This window comes from Phyllostomus hastatus, unplaced genomic scaffold (genome assembly GCF_019186645.2).
Source record: "Phyllostomus hastatus isolate PE091 unplaced genomic scaffold, TTU_PhHast_1.1 phas_scaffold_397, whole genome shotgun sequence".
Taxonomy (NCBI): Eukaryota; Metazoa; Chordata; class Mammalia; order Chiroptera; family Phyllostomidae; genus Phyllostomus; species Phyllostomus hastatus.
Genome location: NW_025334029.1, coordinates 938707 through 949553, shown reverse-complemented (window position 1 = coordinate 949553; position 10847 = coordinate 938707). Strand labels below are relative to the sequence as shown.

The following is a 10847-nucleotide window of genomic DNA, read 5'->3' as shown; positions in this document are numbered from 1 at the left end:
AAGCTAGTACTTACTAATCCTCAAAGCACAAAAAAGAGGAGAGAATTTCTCTCACGTTAAAAGAATGATCTCTTTTTTGACAAGACATTTAATCTTCTCACGAGGGTTCTTTGCTTTTTATTCTAAAGTACCCCTCAAGGAACACTTTTGTTCATGTCAGAAGCTCCCCAAAGTGGCCAGTGCTATTCCAAATCATCTGTTTTGAAATTGTTCCAGTTAAAGAAATAAAGTATACGATTTATCCATGGACAAGGAAGCATATCAAACAAAGAAGATGCTAGGGATCTCAGATGTGTTCACTTTTACTGCACTGAGTACTGATCCAAAGAAGAGAGTAAGTGCATTAGGTGAATCTCCCTGGAACCTCCACTTATGCCAATGCCCTCTAGAAACACACTAGGTACACACAATTGTTTAAGCAAAAGGAAGAATGTATATCATGAGGAATCATGAGACATTTCTTAGGGATCAAAAAATTTATCATAGAAAGAATTTATATAGAAAGGGCTTGGGATTGTATTACGTGATTTTGAAGAGGCTTTAGGGAAGCAGGGCTTTGTTCTAGATTTTATTCTGTCAAGAAAATGGGATCATTCTATGATTGGCTATTTTAATTAATATTGTCTGTGGATAAGGCAGACTGAATTTGATCTATAGCTGTAATTGGTTAAGAGGCATGGGTCCTTCAAATTAGCCAAGCTGTGAGACAATTTGATATTCTGTGGCATAGATAATGTTCATATTTTGTTTGTATTCAGACATGATTGTGAAATGGTATTCTTTTTATTTTGATTCATCATAGTCACAGAGTGGTCTTATTGTGTATGCGTATTCTGTAATATTTTTTTTTTTTATGTTCAGAGGAAAATACCAAGTCCTAGCAGAAAATGTCAGGATATCTCACGACAATGCAAAGACACAGTGACCACACCAATCTAGATTATGGATGTCAGCTTTCCTCTTTCTCATTTTAAGCCAAGCATCACTTTCTTCATGTTAAGAGACATATTGTCTGAAGACAAAGTTGGTTAATAAAATAAATAATAGATAACATTTTCTGTCTGTCAGAAAATAAATGTGTTAGAGGTGACAAGCAATGCCCATGGCAAAGGTATGCTGTTAAATTAACAAAATATATCTCCAACTGTCTTTTCTGTACAGAAGAATGGAAGTGGGGAAGAGATAAATATATATTAAGATGTTCTTAAGTCTGTCTTTTGCATAAATAGTTAAAACAGGCTTATGTAAGAACCCATTTTGAGCTGGATTTATAGTTAAAAGTAAAAATGTCTAAATGAGAACTATATATCTTTTTTGTTCAGCACAGAAATGCTCTATAATTTGCTGGAGAGATAATGTTACAGGGTGCAGCCAAGAGGGGGGACCCCAAGTGGGCATTTGAAATGGGGTCCAGAACTTAAGGTGTCCAGGAGATTTTGAGATGTCTCCATCCCCCCACCCAGGGTGTGGGTTGGGGGAAGGGACAGATGGAGCAAGGCCATTGAGATCTGTTTTGCATAGCAACAGCCTTGCAGCTACGCTCTGGCGTGGTCATTTAACATATCTATAGCCTTTGGCTGGTTGCATGGATATGTTAAATAGCTGTGATCATCTCTGAGCCAGGGGAATGGAAGTAACTTCCCCACCAAGACGGGACTGGGGGCAGATCCCCCAGGCTACAGCGCCTGCGTGGGAGCTCAGAGAAGATCGGCTCCAGGACATGGGCCAAGCCTGCCCAGACTCCTGATGGCAGCCCAGTAAAGCTGGAAGGATATGAATTCTGGCAAGTGAAGCCGAGTGTGGGAGGAGTCGGAAATGAGGCTGCAGAGGAAGATTGGCCGCGGGGATTTAAAAACCCAGACTTGGTGGCCATTAGGAGAGAACCGTGCTGCTTGAGGAGGGAGAACTATGCGTCTTTAACAGAGTGGAGAACCATGTGCAGCCCTGAGAAGGAGAGCCATGCACAGCCCTGAGTAGGTGAGCCATGCGCAGCCCTGAGAAAGAGAACCACGCGGCTTTGGCAGAGTGAGGACTCTCCCTTCCCGCAGCCATAGGAAAGACAACCACGCGGCTTTGACGGAGTGGAGACTCCTGCATCCCAGAGAGAACCGTGCTGCTTTAGGAGAGAGAACCACGCGGCTTTGGCAGAGTGGGGACTCTCCCCTTCCCGCAGCCCTGAGAGAGAGAACCACGAGGCCTGGACAGAGTGGGGACCCCCGCAGCTTTAGAAGGGGGAACCACCACCTGGTTTTAGCAGAGATCCCGGCTACTCAGCGGAGGGTGCCGGGAACCCAAGGAGGTCTCCCAGTCGGATGGAGGATTAACTGGGAAGAACCAGAGGACTGTCTGAGCCATGGACTTCGTTTTCCTTTCCTGAGTTATGGTACTCTGGATTGGGCAAAGGGGGAAGGAAGGAAGGACTGTGTCTGTTTGTGGGTGTTTTGGGGGACTTTGGGATTTTTGATAAAGACATTAGGTCACTACTTTAAGTTTGTATAGCATTAAATAAACATTTCCTTTCCTTTTCACGAATCTCTGGCATTGAGAGATGTCTTTCCTCGGGCGGCGGACATAACAGACCCAGGGCCTTCTTTTAATAATAGTATATCGTCCAAGGCCCCCCTTGTTCTGTTCTGTAACAATAATAGAACCATTGCAAAGATAAAACCAATGTTTGTAAAAGTCTGTTTACCACTGACCTAATAATAAATCATCTTCTCATAGTCTTTTCATTTGCAATTGATTTCTGGAGGTTGGAAACAATTTTGTGACCCAGGGGGTTAAAGTCAGTAGGATGAATTTGATGCCTCAGTGTCATGCTGGGTTGTAGATAGCAATGGAATCTAAGGGAATGGAAATAAACATGAACTCATAAAATAGGTTTAGGCAAGAGATCAGATAAGGCATATGAGCGAAGAGGGCATAAATACTAAAAAGACGTCATGTTATTCTTCAAAATCCATGACAAATGGCAGGCCTCATGGAGATGGTAGAGAACTGGAAAGCTAAGTTAGATATACTGCATCAGCCACAAAGAAAGGATACAATTACAGAGGCAACTTAAGGTACCTTACTGCTCTTATTTGTGAGCCTACCCTATAGGCTTAACCTTGAAGGACAGTTTATCTTATGTGAGACTTCACTAGAAGAAAGCATAAAGAAGACCAAACAATGAAGTGCTGGATGAATTAAATCAGCCAATGTCGAAGTGAACATTTCAGAAAAAAGAGTACTCCCAGATACAGACTTTATGTTGTCTTGTAATGGTGATACTATTTTAATTATCATTTTTCTTCTTTGTTTTTAATACCATAGCTCACCTGCCTATCCTCCTGGAATGGGTTCTTAATGTCCCGCATATTGTTTTAAATGTTTGTATGAAAGTCTGTCTAGCATAGGTCAAAATAATAACTACAATTTCATGAGAATAATGTATATAACTAGACTATTCTAGAATCTTTATGTATACCATTTTTAATTCCCACTCAAATCCTGCAAAATAGGTATTATATCCATTTTATATAAAGAAGTGGAGATTCGAACAAGTTGTGCCTTAACCATATTCAAATGACTGGATCCTGGGTCTTCTTGTTTTTATATTAAGATGTCCAGCTTTCTCAGGGCACCTGTGTTTGAATTCAGACTTAGCAATTGCCAGACATGACCCCTTGAACACTTCAGTAAAAATTTCACCTTTCTACACAGGCTATTCTCCACCTCCATGAATGCTTACAGTTGTTATCTCTCACAGGAGTACTTTATCTTGATTTTCCAGCACAGACATGCACAACTCAAGATGAGATAAATGTTACTTTCATAGATATTGATCATTTGGTGGCTCTTCCTTCTGTGACCATTTCCTGTACCTACAAGCCTGCTTTGTCCATTCAGTTTTCCTCCTCCCAAATCATCATAATATGTATGTTGAGTAATACAAAATTTAATATGGACATATGGTACAGTAAGACATATAAATTCATTGATCATTGCTTAAGCTAATAAGCATACTTTTTAAAATTTTTAATTCAGAGAAACAGAAAATCACAAAGGACTACAGAGAAAGACATGACCTTTAGAGGCCTGTGAGAGAAAAGGATCTAGTATCAACATGGGTGATACAATCTCCAACATTCACCACTCCCACCAGCCTCTGAAAGCCAACACTGCAATTTGCTAGTGCTGAAAACTTTCTCATCAGGATGTGTACGCATATGTCAAATGCCTCCCTACTTCTATTTAGAACGATTTCCTGTCTTTGTTGTTTGGAAATTTTTTAATCTAGAGTGAGTGCGCAAGCTGAATTTCCCAGATGAATTTTCAGAAATATTAATCTTAGTGTTTCTTAGGTTTCTAAAGGCTAACCTTTCTAATATTATGCCATTTTATGTTCACTCACCACTCTCTAACCCTTACCAAATTACCAGACATTTTTAGTCAGCCATAGAGTGTATCAAATATCATAGTAAATATTGGTAAAATTAACCACAGGAAATCAATAAACATTAAAGCTCTAAATACAGCATCTATTTTCTCTAGAAATCAATAATTATTTTAAATTTCAATGACAAAATCAAGTACTCATTTTCTTTATAATGAGACAAAATTATAAATTGTCAAATTAATGTTCAAACTGACATCAGAAAAGTTATGTCAGCTTCATATGCAACTTATTGCCCTTTAAAATAAAGGAGGAGGAGGAAACGAGTTGTCAAGAGATATTTGGACACCTCAGAATGTGTCAAATTTCCATGTGTATAAATTCAATTACATAATAGTTCGGAAAAACCTGTGCATATTAAAGGAAAATAAAATTTAAAATAGTAATATTTAATATAATTTTTAAAATTAAAGTATATTCACACTGATTTAAAAATATATTTCTTGTGCTTGCTTTAGTAGCACATATACTAAAATTGGAATGATACAGAGATTAGCATGGCCCCTGTGCAAGGATAACATGCAAATTCATGAAGGGTTCCATAGTTTTGGAACAGTGAACAGCCAACAGAATCCCAGCTGATATAAAGTTCAGAAGACAAAGGTTGCAGAAGACTCTTAAAAACTGATAGTAAGGTGATTTTGTAGGTATGGGGAAGGTCCCAGGGCCCTGCACTGGAGACTGTGGCTATAGGAGCATTGGAGGAGAGCCTGGTCGGTGATTGTAACTTAGCAGCTCCCCACCTTCTCAGAGTGGGTAAGTCACAGACCTACACCAGGAGAGACCTGGACCCTTAAAGTCACTGGAGAGATAAAGACACAGTAAGAGACACACACCCAGTGGCATACACCAGCTGGGGCTGGGGTTGGGGTCACTGGCTGGCAGAGTACCAGAGAAATTGGGGAGCTGGGCAATATCTGGAGATGGGAGAAGAGGTAGGCCAAGACTGGCCATGACCCAGATAGTCTCTGGGCTGATCAGAGAGTTGGTCTGCATAGAAAGCCTGACACTCCATAGGAATGGCCAGCCACACCCAAAGAGAACTCACTCCAAAAAGGATCTCAGCCATTGTGCAAGGACCTCTGGAGCACAGCATCCAGGCTGGTGTCTAGAAGAAGGAGGAGTGAGAGCATGATTGGCTCTGGCCCAGGGCACCTCACAGATTGACCAAAGGAGGGCAGCAGGGACTCAGAGAAGTAGCAGCACCCAGGCCAAAAAAAGAGAGGAAAAAGGGTGTGATTTGTTGTCATTCAGTGCACCTCACAGACTATAATCAAAGGGTTACACAATGAGGTGGATTACCAACACCAGCCTGGCACATATGCACAGAGTGGACAGTGTGGGCTGCACAACACTCTGAAGGTATGGGCTTGAAACTGAGAACCTGTTAATATTGTAGCCCAGACCAAGCCCCTATCCTCATGGAATCGCAGGAAATTAAAAAATAAAATGGAGTGCATCTCCCCTGTGCCTGCAGTATCAGGGGACATCAGCAAAACCCTCTTGGTAGGTTAAAGTCAGAAGGAGGCTTTTTTTTTTTTTTCAAGTGTAGACAGACAATAGCCTGAAGCTGTGAGAAGACCACAAACAGATCCAGAAAGAAGTCAAAGGGCAAGCAACAACAGCTGAGACAAATATCATTTTGCTATCTTTCAGAATTTTCATATTTTATTTATTTTCTTTCCATTTAAATAGATTTCTGTGTTTTTTTTTTGTCTAATTTCATTGTTTCATTGGTTTTCTTTATTCTCCCTTTCATATTGCACTTTAATATTTCTTCTTTTACTTCACTCGTATTCCAATAACACACCACTGTTAGTGTTTTACTTTTTATTATTTTTATTCAGATTATATATTTCTTATCATATTACTGTTATTCCAATTCCCACAAAGCACTCTTCACTGTTCTTAATCCATTTCTTGATCATCCCGAGATTTATTACTGTGGTGGTTAACTTTATTCTCTCACAAAAATATGCCAAGTTTTTATCCCTTACATTCATTATATCTCACCATCTAACCTCGCAAAAGTGCTTTGCTTTCTAAAGTCAGCTCGCATTCTTTTTCCCTTCTAATAAGACACTATTTTCTTTTTCACCTTTTATAAAAAGTGGCTAGTTGAGTGAAATATCACAGTTATTGCTGTACTTCCCAAATGGATCACCTATCCATTCAATACTCATTAGTACTTTAAATTCCACAAAATGCTGTGCTCTCTTAATCTCTTTTGCCTTCACTCTGCCCCTGAGCAGCTAAGTAAGGAATTTTATCTCATTTTTGTCTCTCTCCACTTTTTCCTTTCTTTTTTTTTCTTTTCTTTATCTCCCCCTGCCCCAACTTGGGTTTTACTCCTTACTCCTATTAGTTTGCTACCCCCATCCTCTCAAAATCATTTATCTTTAGTACAGACATCTCAAATTCACTTGTCACTTTTCTTCAGTATTCTTATTCTTGTTTCACGCTTAATAAATTTCATTCAACTGTTTTTGCTATTGACACTGCTGTGGTTTTTCTGGAATTTTCCTCACATTGGTCTAGTACCTTTACAATTTTACTTCAAACCTTATAGCACATTATTCCCTTTTCTTACCTCATTTTCCCATTGCCATTGAATGTTTTAATTAGATTGTAAATCTTGCTTTCTCCTTTTCTTTACCTTTGTTCCTTCCCAACTCTTGCCAATTCTTCTCCCTCTTACTATACAACTGTATTTCCTTCTCTTCTAGTTATCTCATATTCCATTGGTTATATCAGGTAGCATTCTCAATCCCTCTTCATATTCATTAATCTTAGTTCAATTGTGGTTGAGACTTTTGATGTGGTAGAAGAGTTATTTTAGAAGGCATAGGTTTCATGGTCTGGTAATACTGCTTTGTTAACCAATACCTGTATAACAGCATACAAGACAAGAGGGGACTTGTGAGTACCAGTAAACCTATGGGAAGGGAAAACACCCCAACAAAGGAGCCACACACAAGCCAAGGCCAAGTACAACAAGAGAGCCCACTCAAACAGAAGAAAGGGCAAACATGGAGCATTGAGACAAGGAGATTAAAGAGACTGCATCACTGAGTCCCACATAAATCCTACCATGGAATTTCACCCTACAAAAACAGCTGGTAAAGCAGATCTTCAGGGATTGCAGAAAGAAACAATAAAAAAAAGAATCACTTAAAATGGAGAAACAAAGAAAGAACACACAATAGAAAATAATGGAAGACTCTCTAGTAAAAGACTAAATTAAATTGAGGCAGACCAACTATCAGATAGAGATTTCAATATAATGGTTATCAGGATGCTCAAGGAACTCACTGATAACTACAAGGAAATGAGTGGGAACAACAATAGTATGAAAAAGGGAATAAAACTATGAATAAGAACCAGAAAGAAATAAAGAATACAATATCCACACACACACACACAAAGGACACTAGAAAGAGTTACAAGCAGGCTGGATGAGGCAGAGGACCAAATTAGTGAGCTGGAAGACAAGGTATAGTAAAATACCCAGGTAGAGCAGCTACATAAAAAAAAAAAAATCAGAAAAATATGCCAATAGATTAAGGAAACCACAAAATAGCATGAAACACAACAATATTTGAATCATAGGAATGTGAGGAGAAAAAAGAAATAAGCGATAGTATCTTTGTTTGAAAAAATAATGACAGAAAATTTCCTGAACCTGTAGAGGGGAAAAACGATGAAATTTCAGAAAGCACAGAGGGTCCCAAAGAAAATGAACCCAAAGAGGCCTAATTATTGACTCATTATAATAAAAATGTTAAGTTTTAAAGGCAAACAGATTCTTAAAAGCAGCAAGAAAGAAACAGGAAGTAACATATAAGGAAACTCAGATAAAGCTAGCAGCCAATTTCTCAATAGAAACACTACATACCAGAATGGAATGGCAAGAAATATTCCAAGTAATGAAAAGCAAAGGCCTTCAACCAAGACTGCTCTTCTCGGCAAGGCTGTAATTTGAAATGGAAGGCTAAACAAGGAGATTCCCAGGGAAAAGTTGCCTGAAAGAATCCACCTTCACCAAACTACCACTGCAAGATATGCTAAAGGGACTGCTTAAAGCAGAAGAAAAAAAAAAAGAGTAAGCAAGAGGGGAACATAGGTACAAAGGGGGGAAAACTAATAAGTACCTATTAATAATAGCCTTACATTTTAATTGATAAAAGCTCCAATTAGAGGATATAGGGTAGCTGAATGGATAATAAAACATGACACACACATATGCTGCCTACAAGAGACCCACCTCAGAACAGAAGGCCTACAGAGACTGAAAGTGAAAAGAAAATATTTCAAGCAAATGAAAAGAAAAAAAAAAGACTGGAGTACCAATACTCATATCAGACAAAATAGACTTCAAAATAAAGGCCATAGAAAGAGACCCAGAAGGACACTTCATAATACTCAAGGGAAGACTCCATCAAGAAGACATAAACATTATAAACACATATGCACCCAACATAGGAGCATGTGAATATAACAGGAAAATCTTGGAGGAGTTCAAGAAAGATATAGACAGCAACAAATTTATAGTAGGGAATTATAACACCCCACCATCAAAAATGGATATATCTTACAAACAAAATATTGACAAGGATATTGCAGCACTGAAAACTGCCCTAGATCAAATGGACTTAAGTGATATACGTACAACCTTTCATCCCAAAGAAGCAAAATATACATTTTTTCCAATGTACATAAAATATTTTCATAGATAGACCACATGATAAGATATAGAACAAGTCTCAACAAGTTCAAGAAAATTAAAACCATATCAAGCATTTTCTCAACCACCAGGACCAGAAATTAGAAACCAACCTCAAGGAAAAAGTCAAACATACACAAAGTCATGGGTATTAAATAGTAGGTTATTAAACAATGAATCAGTAATAATGAAAACAAGGAAAATAAAAAAAATTCCAAAGATAAGAGAAAATGAACATACAAGAGACAATAGCTATGGGAGAGTGGAGGCATAGAAATATAGGCCAAATAAATATATAGATATATCTCAAATAAACAACCTAACCCTACATGTACAAGAACTGGAGCAACAATAACAAAACCCAGAGCTAGTAGAAGGAAGGAAATGACCAAGATCAGAGCAGAATTAAATGACATAGAGACTGAAAGAATAATTAAAATATTAATAAATCCAGGAGCTGGTTCTTTGAAAAGATAAAACTGGCAAGCCTTTAAGCAGACTCATCAAGAAAAAAAGGACACAAATAAAATCAGAAATGAACAAGGAACGATTACAACCGATAACACAGAAATGCAAAGGATTGTAAGAAATTACTCTGAACAACTGTATGCCAAGAAATTTAAAAACCAGAGAGAAATTGACAGCTTTCTATAAAAATGCAATCTTGTAAAACTGAATGAAGAAGAAGAAAGCATGAACAAACCAATTACAGCTGGCAAAAATGAAGCAGTAATAAAAAAAAAACCAAAAAACTCCCAATACACAAAGCCCTGGACCAGATGGTTTTGCAGGAGAATTTTACAAAACATTTAAGGAAGAGCTAACACCTATTCTTCTCAGAGTATTCAAAAAAAAAAAAGAGTCAAGAAAAGGGACAAATCCCAAACTCTTTTTTATAAAGCCAGCATCACCCTATTCCCCAAACTAGATAAAGATACAACAAAGAAATAAAACTTCAGGCCAATATCACTGATGAAAGTAGATGCTAAAATCCTCCACAATATATTGGGAAACTACATTCAGCAATACATTAAAAAGATCATACACCATGATTAAGTAGGATTTCTCCAAGGGATGCGAGGATGGTACAATATTTGCATATCAAGAAACATAATACATCACATAAAGAAAAGGAAAAACACAAATCAGATGATCATATCAAGAGATGTGAAAAAATCATTTAATAAGGTACAGCACCCATTTATGATTAAAAGTTTCAGCAAAGTGGGAGTAGAAGGAGCATGCCTCCACCCAATAAATGCCATATATGAGAAACCTGCAGTCAATATCATATTCAATTATCAAAAGCTAAACATTTTCTACTGAGGTCAGGAACAAGACAAGTATGTCTGCTTTCACCACTTCTATCCAACATAGTATTGGGAGTCCTAGTGACAGGAATCAGATAAAAAGAAATAAAAAGTATCCAAAATAGAAAAGAGGAATAAAAACTGTCATTGTTTGTAGATAACAGGATAGTGTATATAGAAAACCCTATAGACTGCACCACAAAACTACTAAACCTAATAAGTGAATTTGGCAAAACAGTGGGATACAAAGTCAATATTCAGACACTGAAGGCAGTTTTTACACCAACAATGAAATATCAGAATAAGAAACCAAGAAAAAATTCTCATTTCCCATCATAATGGGATAAATAAAGGATCTAGGAGTAAACCTAACTAA

The 10847-nt window shown here is 37.8% G+C and overlaps 1 non-coding gene across 1 annotated transcript; it reads left to right on the top strand.

Moving 5' to 3' along the window:
- Positions 1–4883: 4883 nt before the first annotated feature.
- Positions 4884–4987, top strand: LOC123807075. The gene has a single exon (XR_006783590.1). It is a non-coding gene; the product is annotated as a U6 spliceosomal RNA (small nuclear RNA).
- Positions 4988–10847: the final 5860 nt, after the last annotated feature.